The sequence below is a fragment of the Electrona antarctica genome (assembly GCF_951216825.1).
Source record: "Electrona antarctica genome assembly, chromosome: 5".
Lineage (NCBI taxonomy): Eukaryota > Metazoa > Chordata > Actinopteri > Myctophiformes > Myctophidae > Electrona > Electrona antarctica.
Window position 1 is genome coordinate 9210464 of NC_136810.1, and position 17678 is coordinate 9228141.

Below are 17678 nucleotides of genomic sequence, written 5' to 3' on the forward strand. Positions count from 1 at the left end.
TGAGATATTGTTTCCCCACCATCTGCAAAAATAAATAAAAAAACACAATCTGTTTAGCCAGCTCCTTTTAGAACTAATTAGTCCAATTAATTGCATTTAAGAGTCACCAATGAGCCAAACTGACTATAATTGCAAAGTAGGGCTGCACGATATGGACAAAATGTCATATCTTGGTCACCTTCACCTTCACCTATCCCGTAACCCTGGAGGGTCGTTGGGGCACCACAGACGATCTGCTGACCAGCTCTCTCTGTCCTCGGCAGCTCTCATTGCCTCGCTGAGTTTCAAGTGTGTCCATTCTCCGATGTTATCTTCCCATCTTTTCTTTTGTCTCCCTCTTCTCCTGCCACCTCGTACAGTGCCTTGCAGGATGGTCTTTGCCAGGCCTGAGGATATCTTGGTATTTATGCCAAATATTGCAATCGATACGATATGCGATATTACCATTCAAATGTCATATTCTATATTTTAAGTGTTGCAACATGAAAACTAAACATTATTACAAAAATCACTCACAATATATCGATATATTGACGATATATGATGTTGCGATACCGTTGCCTTTTTGCGATACTGCGCATGTTCATACCTCGATAACGACACAATAACGATATATTGTGCAGCCTTAGTTGCAAGTCCATAAATACGGTAGTCAACAGTCTCATCTTTTGAACTCTTTCTGCTGCATATCGCACACTTGGAATGATCCTTAGTCCAGGACCCATGAGTGGACATTTGAATACAGTGTATTCAATACACTGACACCACGCTAGACAGGAACGCCCAAAAACGTCACATCCGGGGTAAGAATTTACCCCGGAATTTTATATGGCTGCCAATGCAACTTGGTCCAATCCTTAATCACATACGGACAAACATCTATGCCGATGCTATCTAACTTGCGGAGGTAGCGTGCCTTGTCCACGGGCAACATATCTTTCAACGTATGGCATTGCAAATACGTTTGATAATCACTACTCTGCTCAATATTGTTTTGAAAATGCCGCAAATTGCATTGCAGTGAACGAGCGGAAATCACAACTTCCCCCGTTTGTGGGCGGAGTCACAGTTTGAGGCGCTGTTTACGCGCCGTGGTGTCAGTGTATGGGTTCCAGCCAGGGAACAAAACACACACAACGCACGCACGCACGCACGCACGCACGCACTCACGCACATGCACGCACACTTATTTTTTATAATTACAAGAATTCTTAAATAGCTAAAATAGCACATCTAGTAAGCTCATAATGTGTCACGAAGCTTGTATATAAATGATGGGTTAACCACTTGTTCTTTCTTTCAGAATGTTGGCCTATTACGACATGCCCCAGAATAGGGACATTAAGATGTATGTGGTTAAGTGGTTAGAACAGCTGTCACCGTGCCAGCACCTCGCGTTGGGGACACTGAGAGGCGAGGAACACAAACACAGCTGGACTTCATGTGGATTCTTTTCATTATGTGATTATTTAGACTGTGTTCTTCCTGTGGTCCCTTAAGTGAATTCAAACCAGTGGAACAAGAAGGGGTAAAAAGATTCATTGAAAATTGTATTAGAGAGTTCCGCACTAGCCGTTTTTTACTGAATTCTATTCATTATGCGCATATTAACCCCCCCCCCCCCCCCCCCACACACACACACACACACACACACACACACACACACACACACACACACACACACACACACACACACACACACACACACACACACACACACACACACACACACACACACACACACACACACACACACACACACACACACACACAGAAGAAAAAAAATAATATGTATATATACAGTATATATTGGACGCTGGCACTTTAAGAAAAAAGTAGGCTCTACAGTATGCGGATGTGATGGAACGACAACACTACATGGGACTTGCGTTTCACATCATCTAGAACAGATGTAAACTAAAATAAATACATTTTGGGACGATTGAAGAGGAGATCTACGTATAGCGCAAGGCCAGCCTTGGAGGGTAAATCCGCTAAATCGGTATGGAACGCTCAGCGTGTTTTTTTTGTTTGTTTGTTTTTTTCAGTGACGAATGGATACATATAGTGACGATGGTCTACAACTTAAGGTAAAGAAATTGCTCGTGCGGAACTCTCCTTTAACCAATTAATTAATTGGTCGACAGAAGATTTTAGTATCAAAATAATCCACTTTGAGACCCAAATATGCAAATATGTAAAAACCCAGGCCTCACCTATACGTTGCACCGCCGATCTGATCCATATGCCCATATATGAAGATCTCTATATCCGTCAGTCATTGTCCCATGCCCATATATGGGAATGCTCCCTTTTGTTCCCATAGCTGACTGATTTGTTTGCATTGGGAACTCCTTAGTTACGGCTGAGTCATAGCGATAGTCATAATCAGTTGTATATTCCTGTGTGGAACTAGCGCCGAATTGCCTGCCGGCGGATTACGGTCTGGAGAGGCTCAATTGTACGCCCATTTCCTACACCAGAGAACTGGTGTGGCCAATCGGGACACGGTATGCAATATTGGCGGGCTTTGGTACAGTGACGTTCAATGCTTGAGACCTTTGACTGACAGTAGCTCTGACCAATTGCGTCAAGGAGAAAATGTTTGAACCCGCCCCCCGGGAAACAAGATCCATACACAGTATCAGCATCTCCAGACTCAAATACCACACGACAGTGTGATTTGAGTCTGGCTTATTAGCCAGGCTAGTGTGGAACAGGTTCATCTTTGCTTTTCAAAGGTTACTAACCCTTCAGCTATGAGCATGTCATAACCCATTTAGGCCTGACCTCGAAATTTAAAAAAAATCTTCTAAATCCTCCAGTTTTCTGAAATAAATATTTTCACGATTTTTCAAAAATAGCAGACCTACAAGCTCGTATGAACTTGTAGATCTGCTATTTTTCAATAGCTAAATTATAACATAATGTTTAATCCATTGAGACCTGGAACGCATCCATGTCACGTTAGCGTTAGCGTTTTAAACATTATGTTATAATTTAGCTATTGAAAAATAGCAGATTTACAAGCTCATAGCGCGCCACCGAGTGGCGCGCTATGAACTTGTAGGTCTGCTATTTTTGAAAAATCGTTAAAATGTGCCTCAAATCTTTCCGAAAATTGTCAAGATTTAGAAAACTTTTTTTTTTTAATTTCGACGTCAGGCCTGAATGGGTTAAAACACCAAAAGGGGTTCCCGCCCGAAATGGGATAATGCAGCACATAGTACAATATGGTTTCATATAGCACGATTCAATATTTTAGAAGAGATTTTAATTGGAGGGGCTCAGGGGCTACGCAGCACTCAGCATCTATAGAGTAGTGGTTCCAAAACTCTTTAATTGGCTCGAGATTCAAAAGACAAAATGTGTCTCCTCGCCCCGGCACCTAACCTAGAAAATAGCTTGTTGATCTGCTATTATTATGACTTGTTTTTTTCCTAATTCATGTCATTTTCTCTTTTTTTCTTTAAATTTGTGGATTTTGGGGAAATCTTTTGAAATAATAATTTTATAAACTAAGTGTCATATAGGAAAAGAGAAGGGAACCTGCACACTCATATGCTCCAAAAGGTATATTTATTGACGACGTTTCGAGCCAAAGCTCTTCATCTGCTCAAACTGGAGTTTGACTCTTCTCTTTTCCTATGTCACTTTTTGAACCCAGCACCTCCACGAAGTGATGTGCGTATTTTACTATAGTTTCTGGATAAACTAAGTGTAGGAAATGGAAAATAACTTGGAAACCATAAAACGCACTTGGAAGCACTGATCTAGAGACATTGAGGAGGAAGGCTATCGAGTATTTTTTTGAGTGAGTGGTGCAACCACTCCAACGAACAGCAATGTCCGTGTTCAATTTGCACCACTCAGTTCACACGGGTGTGATTTTTTCTTTTACACTCACTCACCAAAATAATCGTATATGTGGTTAGGGTTGGGTGTTGTCGTGTATGCGTGCTCACGGCGTTCTGTGTTAAGTAAGTTACGCTGCATGTTTGGGCGGAAACAGTGCTCTCTGATTTTCACATTATAATGTTACTCGTGCACGTTTAGTTCAGTACCGCCCGTCCCGTTTTCACACGTCAAACGCGGGTACCCCGTCGGATATCCGTGGGTACAGGACTCTCCCTCACATCCGTTTTTGTCTCTCCTCTCCTCATCTCACTTTGAGTCTCAGGCTCTTCCTCACATCCTCCCCACCCCTCCTCCCTCCTCCCTCTCCCTCTCCTCATCGTATGCTCTTTCATTTCCTCTCTGCCCTCTGGCTCTTTCCGGGCCTGAGCAGATATTCCACTTAAAGACAAAAACACAGACGAGGAGACTGCTGTTCCTCTTCCTCGTCTTCCTCCTCGTCCTCTGCCTCCCAACCGTTCATTGTGTGACGATTCAAGTTCGCTAAATCTCTCTCTCTCCATCGCTTTCTCTCCCTATCCGACTCCAGCTGGGATGAATTGTTGCTTCCCGCAGACATCTCAGAGATATTGAGTTCATCACACCTGGTCCTCTTCCTCACCTCATCTCCATATAACACCAGAGCTTGATCTCTCATCCATTCATTGGCTGATATGATCATTGATATTTCTCGGGTGGTATACTTCTCCACAAGGGAAACCGACACACAGAGATGTGACCTGAATCCCAATTGCATCTGAATAACTGATTTGATTGTGAATTCAGACTCGCCACAATCATGTCAACAAGCTTGAATTATTGTGTTAGGGATCACGTTGAATATAAAAAAGGGAGTTATGGCTTCTTGCTAGAACTATTATTACAACTATAACATGTATAATTTATAAAATTATAATATCATCAAAATGAGCTACAACCGATCCTCTGCCAATGCAGAAAGACATTGTTCAGAAATAAAATTCAATATGCTGTATATGCACACTGACACATGTGGGAGCAAGTCAATTATGAGATAAGAATAAGAACCGCACAACATGTGCAATACGAATATCAAGGCCAATTAGCACAATGTCTTTTTAGTTAGGAAACAAATGTATTTAGGAAACACAGCTGTGATATCTATATTCACTGGGAACTGTGCCCATGCTGCTACAGTATGTTATTCCATTATTAATGAATTCCATTAATCAGACATTGTACACATGTACGGTATGGCATGTGCACATCGATATACTTGAGCCAAGAACCAATGCTACACGTCTGTTCTCATTAGCAGTGCTGTAGAGAATTGACTGTTACTAGCTCGTCTCTTGTTTTTCGGTAGTGGCATATGTGCAATTACAAAAAGGTTATAGCCTATATTTTATTTGTTGAGTGCTTTAACCTGGCTTTTCCCGTAAGAGTTACTGCTGAGCTAACACAGAAAGCCCAATAGGCCTATCTCACAACATTTCCCCGCCCCCTTTCGACGTCCCCTTTTGGAGCTAGTGGTGTTATTTTTTTCTGCGGTCCATAGGCTTCCATGTTAAAAGAGGTATTTTCACAAGCCACAAACTACTGTTTTGTAAAGGTAAGGTTTATTCTACTTATTTGAGTTGTTATACCATTGTGTTTTCTTCATATTATTATCGGTCTTTGACATTTTAACATTAGGAAATGTACTTAGATTCTCCAGAGAAAAAAAGTGTAAATGCTAATGGTTAAATGACACCAGCTCCGGAAGGGGGCGTGGAAAGGGGGCTGTGAGATAGGCCTATTGGGAAGAGTATGTGTTGTCCATGCCTAAGATAAACACACTTTCCAGTATTGGCTGGTATGGCTTCCAAGATTATCAAACCTCCCACACTTTTTGATATGAAGAATAAGGCCATCACATGCTTAGCACGTTCAATAACAAATGACACCGAACATCCTCTGTATCGCTACTCGCTACTCATGCCACCTGGGCGACGATAGTGGGAAAAGGTTCGTCTTAGCAGGAGTTTTGTCCCCTCAGCCATTGCGGCATAGACAAAATGCCCCGTCGATCGGATGGTTTTCTGTGTACAGTGGGGACCTCATGTATTGTCTTGGTGATATATTATTTAGGGCTATTATAGGTATGCGTTGTATTTTGTACACTTGAGCAGACAAATATCCCTTCTGGGACAAAAAAGCTAGTTATAAATATTGTAACTATTGTGCTATAGTTGTATTGTTATATTGTATTGACATACTCTATACAGATTGGTCTAAATAACATTTTCATACAAAAGTTGGCGATTGCAGCGCCGAGCCAACGTTTAATACTTGCTAAAACAGATGTGTTTTCATACCAATGATTATTAACATGTTGGGGATTAAACCATTTAAATACCGCCTCTTTGATCTCTGCCTCGTCACATTCATCTCAGCATTTTGGCTGCTGTTGCTATCGAGCCGATGCCTTCCCCCACTGTGCTGTGTACTGTACATAATGCCTGATCACATCCACATATGATGTAGGAAGCTCTCTGTTTTTTTTGTTTTCTTTGGGGTACCACCAACGCTTCTGCAAGGCAAACTCTGAGATATCGAAATACCAACAAGGCGTTCTTTGGTCTAGTAGTGTATAGTATGCGTTTGTCAGTCAGTTTAAAAAGGAGCCCAGCGTTAACGGTACGTGTTGTTGTCATAAACCACTTCCTGCTCCCATCAATGCAGATTTTCTGGCTGTGGGTTCTTTTACTGGAGGCTGAGCTCAGCAACTACTTCATTAGGTCTCGCTCTGTCTCTCGCTCGCTCTCAAAAACACAAGGCAGCATGTGCACACCACACACACACACACACACACCCCCACACACACCCCACACACACACGCAAATCCATAAGGACCTTACTCTGCTTTATTTCTGCCTTTCAAGGCAAACCTGAGCTTCCCCTCCAGTGTTTATATCCATTGTGGAATCACCCGGCACAGCACTGAGATCAGGTATAATTACCATTAGCGGGGCTAGCACCCACAGGGGGCCAGAATATCATGATGAAATGTTACTTCTTTCTTTCTTTCTTTCTTTCTTTCTTTCTTTCTTTCTTTCCTTTCTTTTTGGATGATATGACAGCATTACATCACAGGGCTTTGATGTTGTTGTTGTTGTTGTTGCTGCTGTTATTGTGGTTGTGTTGATATAAACTGTAATAGTAGTAACAGTGAAGCAGACAATCAAGTATATTTTAATTTAATTAAACATTATTTCTGTGGTTCCATATACGACTTGCAGTTGGAAATATATTTGGAGTTGAAAATGTCCATGCACTGTATAGCTTTGACAATCACAAATTAAATAGAATAAAAAGTACATGTGGAACTGTACTGGTCGAATAATGGTTTGCTGATCAAGACCTTCAGATGCAGCCCTGATTCATTTGACTTTCTGAATGGACGGCAGTCATTTCAGCTGCCGCTTTCGATACTAAAGTATAAAACATGATGAATTGAGTTGGATCATAATGTTCCAATAGCCTGTGCAGCAGTCTGTGACATAAGCAAGCAACGCTTTCTGCCTCCATAAACCTTTCAGTCCTCATGCATTATCTTATCCGTGATAAACACTTTGCTCAAAAGGATGGAGTCGATGCTTAGCAGACAGTGATTTAAAGACTCCATTGAATCCAACAGACTGGAACAACTCTCCTCTGCTTTATTAATATCATTAACTTATACTGTAGGTCAATGACGGTCCATTCCGCTAAGGATATATATGTATTGCTTCTGTAGGCTAATTATGAGCTGTCATTTAAGAAATTGTCTGGTCAACACCCCTCGTCAAAACCAGAGAACCGATGCAAGGAGAAAAGAGCGGCCGACAGGAACAACTGAGAGAAGAGGAGAGGATTGAAGAGAAGAGGAGTCTGGTGGGGGAGGATGGGGAGAAAGGATGGAGGAGTAAAAGGGAAAAGGTCTTTGGGCCTTCTAATAAAAAGCTTCGGCTCAGAGCATTTAATGGTGCTGATGAGAGAGAGAGAGGGAGAGAGAGAGAGAGAGAGAGAGGGGGGGGGGGGGTCATTGAATGGGGTCACCAAACAGCCAAGTTCCATTTGGTAGTTTACAGTTCTCTGTGTGTGTGTGTGTGTGTGTGTGTGTGTGTGTGTGTGTGTGTGTGTGTGTGTGTGTGTGTGTGTGTGTGTGTGTGTGTGTGTGTGTGTGTGTGTGTGTGTCCTGCTCTGTAGATTGCAGTATGATTGCTCCCGTGGGTCTAATCCCAGCATTGACTCACGTGGCCTTGAATAGGGCTCTTACAGGCCAACAGAGAGGAATCTACACTAAAGATGTCAGGGGCAATCTTCAACACTGCGTGTGTGTGTGTGTGTGTGTGTGTGTGTGTGTGTGTGTGTGTGTGTGTGTGTGTGTGTGTCACCTTCTTCCTCTTCATCACTCCTGCCTTAGAATAAACCATTCGATCATTGCAAACAACCCGTTGGACACCCATAGGGATGATCCTTAACAACATGTGCCCCGTATACTTTGTCATTCGACAAAAAAAAGCAAAAAGAAAGAAAACCAATCTACAGGCTCACAACGTGTCACATCACGACGTGTTGTTTTCAGTCGTTTTAGTTGAAAATTGGAGGGAAAAGATATTCGCCTCCCCATCTCTCCCCCTCCCTCCCCCCTCTCTCTCTCCCTCCCTCCCCCTCTCTCTCTCTGTGCCAAGGGAAGGGAAAACAACAGTGTCGCTGCCAATATGAAGCTAATATCCTCACACCAAATCTCACACTCTGAACACCCCCCCCCCCCCCCCCCTCCCCCATCCATTACGGCTTCCCTGGTGGGGGTCAAGGAAAGTGTAGCAGGTTGTTGGAGGGAATCTAATGAGGAGGTCAAAGGTCATGGGACAGAGACAGACGGGGGGGTGATTGGCTAGGCCATATCCCCGAACGAGTATGGACTATATACTGTATAATTTCTGCATTATGAATCACAGCTGTTCTAATATTGGAAAATAACATCCAATGATCAGCAGGGGGTCATACAGTATATGCTTTATGCTATATGCACTTCATCTTTCCATCTCGATACAGACAGCAGTAGAAGATCCTCTGCATTACTTGGATAAAGGACAGAGTGCCACACAGAGGTGCATGGTGAAAAGAGGAGTGCCACACAGAGGTGCATGGTGAAAAGAGGAGTGCCACACAGAGGTGCATGGTGAAAAGAGGAGTGCCACACAGAGGTGCATGGTGAAAAGAGGAGTGCCACACAGAGGTGCATGGTGAAAAGAGGAGTGCCACACAGAGGTGCATGGTGAAAAGAGGAGTGCCACACAGAGGTACATGGTGAAAAGAGGAGTGCCACACAGAGGTGCATGGTGAAAAGAGGAGTGCCACACAGAGGTGCATGGTGAAAAGAGGAGTGCCACACAGAGGTGCATGGTGAAAAGAGGAGTGCCACACAGAGGTGCATGGTGAAAAGAGGAGTGCCACACAGAGGTGCATGGTGAAAAGAGGAGTGCCACACAGAGGTGCATGGTGAAAAGAGGAGTGCCACACAGAGGTGCATGGTGAAAAGAGGAGTGCCACACAGAGGTGCATGGTGAAAAGAGGAGTGCCACACAGAGGTGCATGGTGAAAAGAGGAGTGCCACACAGAGGTGCATGGTGAAAAGAGGAGTGCCACACAGAGGTGCATGGTGAAAAGAGGAGTGCCACACAGAGGTGCATGGTGAAAAGAGGAGTGCCACACAGAGGTGCATGGTGAAAAGAGGAGTGCCACACAGAGGTGCATGGTGAAAAGAGGAATGCCACACAGAGGTGCATGGTGAAAAGAGGAGTGCCACACAGAGGTGCATGGTGAAAAGAGGAGTGCCACACAGAGGTGCATGGTGAAAAGAGGAGTGCCACACAGAGGTGCATGGTGAAAAGAGGAGTGCCACACAGAGGTGCATGGTGAAAAGAGGAGTGTCACACAGAGGTGCATGGTGAAAAGAGGAGTGCCACACAGAGGTGCATGGTGAAAAGAGGAGTGCCACACAGAGGTGCATGGTGAAAAGAGGAGTGCCACACAGAGGTGCATGGTGAAAAGAGGAGGCAGCTGTATGGAGTCTGGAACAAAGCGGGGGCTCGCAGTCGCAACTCACTTTTGAATGCTCTTAAAATATTAATAACGACACAGCAGTAAACAATAAATGCACCACGTCTGTGTACGTGTACACCTGTAATCCACATAACTCGATAACCCTTCGCTCCACCGACTTCAACTTTTGACAGACACGTTCCCCACCACCCACACCACACCACAGCCCAGCCTTGAGTCACTCGCATACACGGTTGTCCAGAACTGCCACAAAAGGCTCTGGTCAGGCTCTGCCAGTGGACCTGATGAGCCCAAGTCCCCACAGCTGTAGAATTCCCTCTGCCTGAGCCAATTGATTACCCTGGCAACCCCGCACCTCCTTTTCATTACTTAACCAATCCACTTTTCAGTCAGTTTGCACTCTTCAGACACGGGTGCTATGACAATGGATATAACGGGCATTGCATATTAGGGTGGGGTATGCATTCCACATTTTCATTGTTCCCAACTTGTAGGCCGGTGGCGGACGGGAACCTAGTGTCCTCAACACTAGGCAAACTTGCCTTAAAGGACCACTTCACCACTTTTCAACCTATCTTCATATAATAGGTCCTCGCTAATAATCATGATAAAATGGCACCATTTTGTTCTACTCGGACTGTGTCTCATGGGAGGGCTGTGGGCAGTTCAGAAACCCGTCCACCAGTGACATCATCGTTAGGCAGATTTATTTTTAACATTTTTTATATTTTTATTTTTGTGAGAACGATGGCTTCCATTTTCGCATTGCAACTTTACAGGACTAGAAAGCCTGCATTTTCTATTAGCTTGGATTCCCAATCGATGATGTCACTGGTGGACGTGTTTCTGAATTGCTCACAGCCCTCCTATGAGACACAGACCGAGTAGGAAAAAAATGGTGCCATTTTATCATGATTATTAGTGAGGACCCATTATATGAAGATAGGTTGAAAAGTGGTGAAGTGGTCTGTCTCTCAGGTTGCTACACTGGTATGTTCTCACTTACAAAGCCATTCTCGGTAACCTTCCATCTTATATCTGCTCTAAATTCGAGCTTGTCTAAATCTCCCTCGCATTCTTCGGACCCTAGTCCTGGAATGACCTACAAACCAGACTCAAACTGGCTTCTGTGATTAGTGAGTTTTAAAAGGATTGTCAGAGGCACATTTCCCAGACACTGCTCCTGCTTCGACGCATAGGAAATGTTTGCTCTAGTCCTGTATTAGTTTAGTAGTAAACATTGTCATTTAGTCTTTATATCAGTAGTATTGGCCATCTTATTAGATATTCCTGTTCTTTCTTGAGCTTCCTAGGTAGTGTGTACTGTGCTTACAAATGTTATTTGTCTGTGCTAAATGTTGTCCTGTGCTTGTTGGTACTGGCAGAGCTTCTCTTAGCCAGTTCGCACTTATCAGTCAGTCTCAATGTGTTTTTAATAAAGGTGATTTTGTTGTTGTTGATATAATTATATATATATAGAAAGCCAGCAGTCAACACTGTGTAGCAAAGCATGCAAAGAGGACTACAGTACATGCAAAGCTACCCTTAACCAACCACACACACACACACACACACACACACACACACACACACACACACACACACACACACACACACACACACACACACACACACACACACACACACACACACACACACACACACACACACACACACACACACACACACACACACACACACACACACACACACACACACAGGATCTGACTGTTCAGCCACCAACAAATGACTCACAAATAGGAGAAGATGGTCGTTATCATCAGAGAGAGAGAGAGAGAGAGAGATAATATAAATGAATACAGTAGATGGGTGCAGTGAGGTGAAAGTGGCCAGAGGGAGCAAGACAGGAACAATAGGGGGCAGGTAGGGGGGGTTGGGAATAAACACTGTGGAAAGGGGGGTGACAGACTGTCAAGAAAGACAGATCAGAGAAAGTGAGAGAAAAAGAGCAAGACAGAAACAAGGAGATCAAGAAGGAGATCAAAGGAGAAAGAAGCAGACAGATCAAGGGCAGAGAGCTGCGTCAATCTGCAGGCGTACGTGGGAGCGTACATGGAATCTCTTAAGACTTTCAAAGTCAAAACCCTTGTATTGCACATGGGGGACAGTCTCCGAAACCATCAATGGTGCTGTCGGCTCTGTCCACAGTACTGCAGTTTTAATCTACATGTCGTGAATTGGTTGACTGCCAACCACACTGACTGAGTACAGACCAGGCCGCCTCATCATTAAATCATTAGAGAGAGACCCAATCAGTCCTTCTTTCATTCTGGCCCTTTCCACTCGGATATAAACTACAGCGCTCCAGCACGCTCCCATTTCACCACTACAATACAGTGTGATGTCTCAACTGTAGTGTAGTCATTTCGACCCAAGCTGGGATGGAGTCCCAGTCAGTCTCCCACTTGAAGAACCGACCAACAACCTATAACCGTGCCAATAGAGCTGAGCTTGATCTGTCCATTGTACCAAGACATCAGAGACACATACTTCCCACAGATTACAACCACACACAGAGATTTTGAAAACATGACCAATGACAAAAAACTCCCATATCTGCTGGGCGAAGTACAACAATGTGCAAACACAGCAGCAAGATTCGTGAGTTGCTGTGATAGGAGAAGGATATCAAACGAAACACAACCACCCTAAAGACTAATCATTGTGTATATTCCTGCACTATACCTGCATCCAATGATCTCGGTACATAGAAATTGATCTATTGAAGATTCTGACTTTCAAATGTACATTTGAAAGTCTGATTGTATTGATTTGATTTTGATTGTTTGATTGTATTGCTGTATTGTTGTATTGTGCTTTCTGCTTTGGCAATGTAAACGTATGTTTTCTCATGCCAATAAAGCCCTTTGAATTGAATTGAATTGATTGGCAGTGCTGTTGTGACCAGGTCTTGTCTGGGGCACTACATCTACCCCCTCAGTTTTTGGGACACTATCACGCACGGCACACTCATGTCTCTCACGTGAGAAGCTCCTCCATGTCCTGCATGCTGACCATGCCAGATGTAGTGAACCGAGCTGGGATCGAACCCCCGTCTCCGACTCGGCAAACTGACAAAGAACCTTCCGTACCTGATTGGCAGAACTGTTTTGGCCAGGTCTTGTCTGTGGCACTACATGAGCGTCATCTGGTATGATGGTGCTTCTAAAACGGTTAGTCCCAATACTTGATTCTGATTGGCTGGTTACCGGCACAGTGGCTCAGAGTGACCGGATGGTAACCGCAAGGTTGCCAGGTCGAACCCGGGCTGCCCTAGAGTTAGTGTCGAAGTGTACTTGAGCAAGACACTGAACCCATAATTGCTCCTGATGTGCTGGTTGGTGCCTTGCATGTTTCCGCTGCCATCGGTGTATGAATGTGTGTGTGTGAATGGGTGAATATAATGCACAATCTATGTAAAGCGCCTTGGATAAAGGCGCTATATAAATGCACCATTTACCATTTGAAATCGTTTAAAAGTCAGCTGGCATAAGGTCTACAGTATGTGCAGTCTGCACGTGACTGATTTTGGTAACCGGTGGTATGCAAATGTTTTCTTCACACTACTGTATTTCCATTGCCTCATGGTGCCGTCTGCCCAATCACTCACACAGTGTACAGCCTCCAGGAGAAACTCTTCTTTTATCAGCAGTTGCATTTAATTTCCTGAAAACGTTAAACACAAAACCAAATCTTCTTTGACTCGTCATGTCAAAATCAAACGATCGCCTCAAGACCAATATGGGGCTGTACACACAGCCATTTAACACATTCAGGACTGAGGCCGATTCTAAAAACGCCTTCTGAAAAACAAATATTTATTCAAAAATTACAAAAATGTTATGTTGCTATATATACTGTATATAGCAACAATAGCCCAAAAATGGGTTCCCGTCTTGAACCCATTGTTTATGTAGCCTGAGCTAATGTGTCACGGCAGAGATTTGCACACGCCCTGATTGGATCTCACCGATCTGTCAGGCCCCCCCTCACCCCCCCAATGCAGCGCTACTTCACATCAAGGGTTGACTCCCACTTCTAGCCCAGAGCGGCCAATGCGTTCCTCCAGGAATGAAAGCCTGGTACCGAGGCTATTGTTTATGTAAACTGTAAAGTGTCCTGTAAGTCCATATGGGCTGGACTTCTTCGGAAGCATGACACTTAAATAAAGAATCAATCAATCATCATCATTATCCAGTTTGTAGTTACAGAAAAATTATAATGAAATCTCCTCTCTTTCTCTCTCTCTCTCTCTCTCTCCCTCTCTCTCCCTCCCTCCTGCAGCAACAGCTGGCGCCCACCTATCGGTGGGGCAGCAGTGCAGCGCCACCGATACCACCACAGGGCAAAAGGCAACCACCTGCAGCTAGCTATATCACAGAGGAGCCACCATCTGCATGGGCCCAGCTGTCAAGCATCCTCCCGACCCATCCAAGAAGACCTCCCCATCGGGACCCAGCTGGCAAGCCTTCTCCTAGCCCAAGGAAAGTCTGCAGAAAACCAAGGCCAACTCCGGCCATGGAGACAGCCGGCCTGGGGCTTTGGCTGCAGTGGGTGTCCCCCACCCTCAGTTTGGCTGGTCATTCTGCCTGGGGTTTCTCACCCTGTCTCAGTTTGGCTGACTGGTCTCAATGGGAATGTGTGGATGTGGGACGATTGGGTTATAATTTTAGGTATTATCGAAACCCTGTTTCATGGTCTGTTGTGTGTATTGTCTGTGTCAGAGTGTGATCGCGTCATTAAAAATAAGTGTAAACAATGAGAAGTGTGTTTAACATCTGCCACCCATTTTGCAACCATTTTGCAAGTGCATCACAGTGGAAAATGTGTTTACCGTTTAGTGAGGTCATCATTTATTTTTATCAGAATTCAGATATGAAAAGAAGCATCTAAAGTAGGCCTGGTTATCCGTTGTTGTGGGGCAGAGGGGGCGGAGTGCTGCGTGCATTTCATTATATTCTGAACAGACTTTGCAGAAAACCGCCCGCTATGCGGACTCGGGAGGAAAATGCTAATTCTGAAAACAAAAATTAAAACTAGCTGTTGCAGGTGCAAAAAGAATACAGATTCCACAACTGTTACCCCTAAAACCTATAAGTAATTTACAAACAAGCTGTCAGAGATTAGAATCCAGGGTCTCTGTGGGCGTGTTCACTCCTCCGCGTCATCAGTGCCCAGACCCGAGGTGGGGTTGGCGAAAGGGCCTTTCTGTGTGGAGTTTGCATGTTCTCCCCGTGTCTCCTAGGGTAGGTACCCTCACAAAAACATCCAGTAATCCTGGTCTCTAGACTACCTCCCCCTGGCCAGCCGGGGCGCCTGATGGAGGGGAAAGGAACTGGTCGGAATAACGTGCTCCTTCCACACACTACGTCCGGCCAGGGAAAGAAGAATCCAGGGTCTAATTTTCTCCTCCCATGCTCGGCCCGCCCTGTTTGGCTGCTCCGAAACACTGGAGCCGGAGCTCCTGGACTGGAGCACAACCTACGAGCGTGTCGCTGTTGTTTCAGCATGACTTCAATACTATAAAACACTACATTTGAAGACTTGTAAAACACTACATTTGACTTGAAAAAAACTGCTTGACGCATTGAGTAAATATGTAGGCTACTGAGTGGCGCCAAATAATTCTTTCCACCCAGAAATACACAGAAATAGCTACATAGACAGCAGAAAGCTCAGAAACCAGAGGCCTGTATATGAACAAGTTGTACTGTCATTTCTCCCATTTATCACAAAGGCCACATTATTATTGATTTTTGGTGTCCTGTCCCTTTAAAGGTGTTGTTCAACCGCTGATTGATAAGACAAAAATGGGTTTAATGTGAACACTTGGTTCAGAGAATGGGAACAAACAGAAGCGGAACAAACAAGAAAAATAACTCAAATCAGAACAGAACAGGGTCCGCCCACGGTGCAACCTACCACTGGTCTTGAATGTCTTAACCCATTTTGACCTAGTGGGAACGATTCTAAAAATGTCTGCTACATCCTGACAGTTTTCTGAAAAAGCTATGTTTCTATGTCAGCCGTTCTTCGATTTTTCAAAAATAGACCTACAAGCTCATAGCGCGCCACTCGGTGGCGCGCTATGAGCTTGTACATCTGCTATTTTTCAATAGCTAAAGCATAACATAATGCTAACACCAAAAGGGGTTCCCGCCAAAAATGTCTTAATGGAGGAACTGCAGCATAGCTGTGACAAACTGCAGACAGAGAGAGCAATATCACCATCATCAACTCTTTTTCCTGTTACTTTTATTCCCATAATAATTCTCAGAGTTTACAAAGAATAATTTCACTAAACCCGTCTCATCAGCAGATTGAACAACACAAACAAGTCAATATGACACTCCTCTAATGGAGTCTCTGCTTTACCTCCACAGCAATATAAATCATTTCTCCCCAATTTCAGGCATTAATCTACCCCATTTCTCTCCAATGTCATCAGTAATGGAGAGCCTTTTTTCGCTCATTTCAATGCTAATGGCAAAGCGTTCTTTTTGGCTAATTTGACCAAACTGCAGAGGGAGGCGTAACTCAACCCTGGAGAATGTGATTAACTCTAGTTATTTTATCCTTTAGAGCATCAATATGTGAGGCATTTTATCCCTGGAAATATTGGTTGGAGGGGAAAAAAACACATCTGGTGTTAATATGTATATGCACACTTATTGTACACACGCACACACGCACGCACGCACACCAAGAAAACACATTTTGTGTCCTCCATGAGCCCCATCATAATACACTACATTTCCTCCCAGTGGCCCATATTACGCATCATACAACACCACACACACACACACACACACACACACACACACACACACACACGCACACACGCTCCCCCAAAGCATCCATTTCCCCGTATGAGTGCAGCCACGTTAATGGAATTACACCACAGATCCACTGCTGTTTTAAACCCCCTCTGTCGACTTCTAACTATTCACTAATGCTTCCATGCAGTTGCTAATGCTCCTTAGCCACAAAAACCCCCTAGTCAGCAAACACGCACATGCACACGCACGCACGCACACACACATCTCCCAAACATCTGCCCCCGAGGCCCATTAAGTTGCATTAAAGGCTCTTTCTGGCAGTGCGGGCTGTGTCTTCGTGGGACCACAGTGGTCCAGGAGTCAGTCGCTATGACTCTGCTGCTCACCACAGGTTTCACATCACAAACCACCTCTAATGCACCGCTCAAATACTATTACCGCCCCATAGAGCCCCTCTGCCCTGCCTGTTTGTCTCCCATGCTTCATTTATCTCTGCCAAGCCGGCGTCGGGCGGAAACCGTGCACGTCCAAAACCGTGCACCATATAGCGAAAACAGACGATCTACGAGCAAGCAGCACGTCGCACCTGCACGGCCATTTTCACTTTTTTTAATATATTCTTTTTTTGGGGCTTTTTGCCGTTATAGAGGGTATGCGCATGCATGAAGTGAATGGCAGATCGAGTGGCAAATCGAGCGGCAAAGTGAGTGACAGTTAATTTAATGTTGTTTAAAGTCATGAAATGCAATCAAATAGGACCTTTCTGTTTGGATGTATGGGCTGTCAAGGCCATTCAGTAGGCATTCCCGCAAAACTTCCTGGTATGATGATGATTTCACGCACATACCTCTATTGATAGATTACAGTAGTTTGACAGGAAACAGGGAGAGAGCCCAGGCGGTGGCGTAACCG

The 17678-nt window shown here is 44.3% G+C and overlaps 1 long non-coding RNA gene across 1 annotated transcript in view; it reads right to left on the bottom strand.

Moving 5' to 3' along the window:
- Positions 1 to 17678, bottom strand: part of LOC306923292 — an 85532-nt gene that overhangs the window by 49024 nt on the left and 18830 nt on the right. The gene's annotated exons all lie outside the window — the stretch shown is intronic.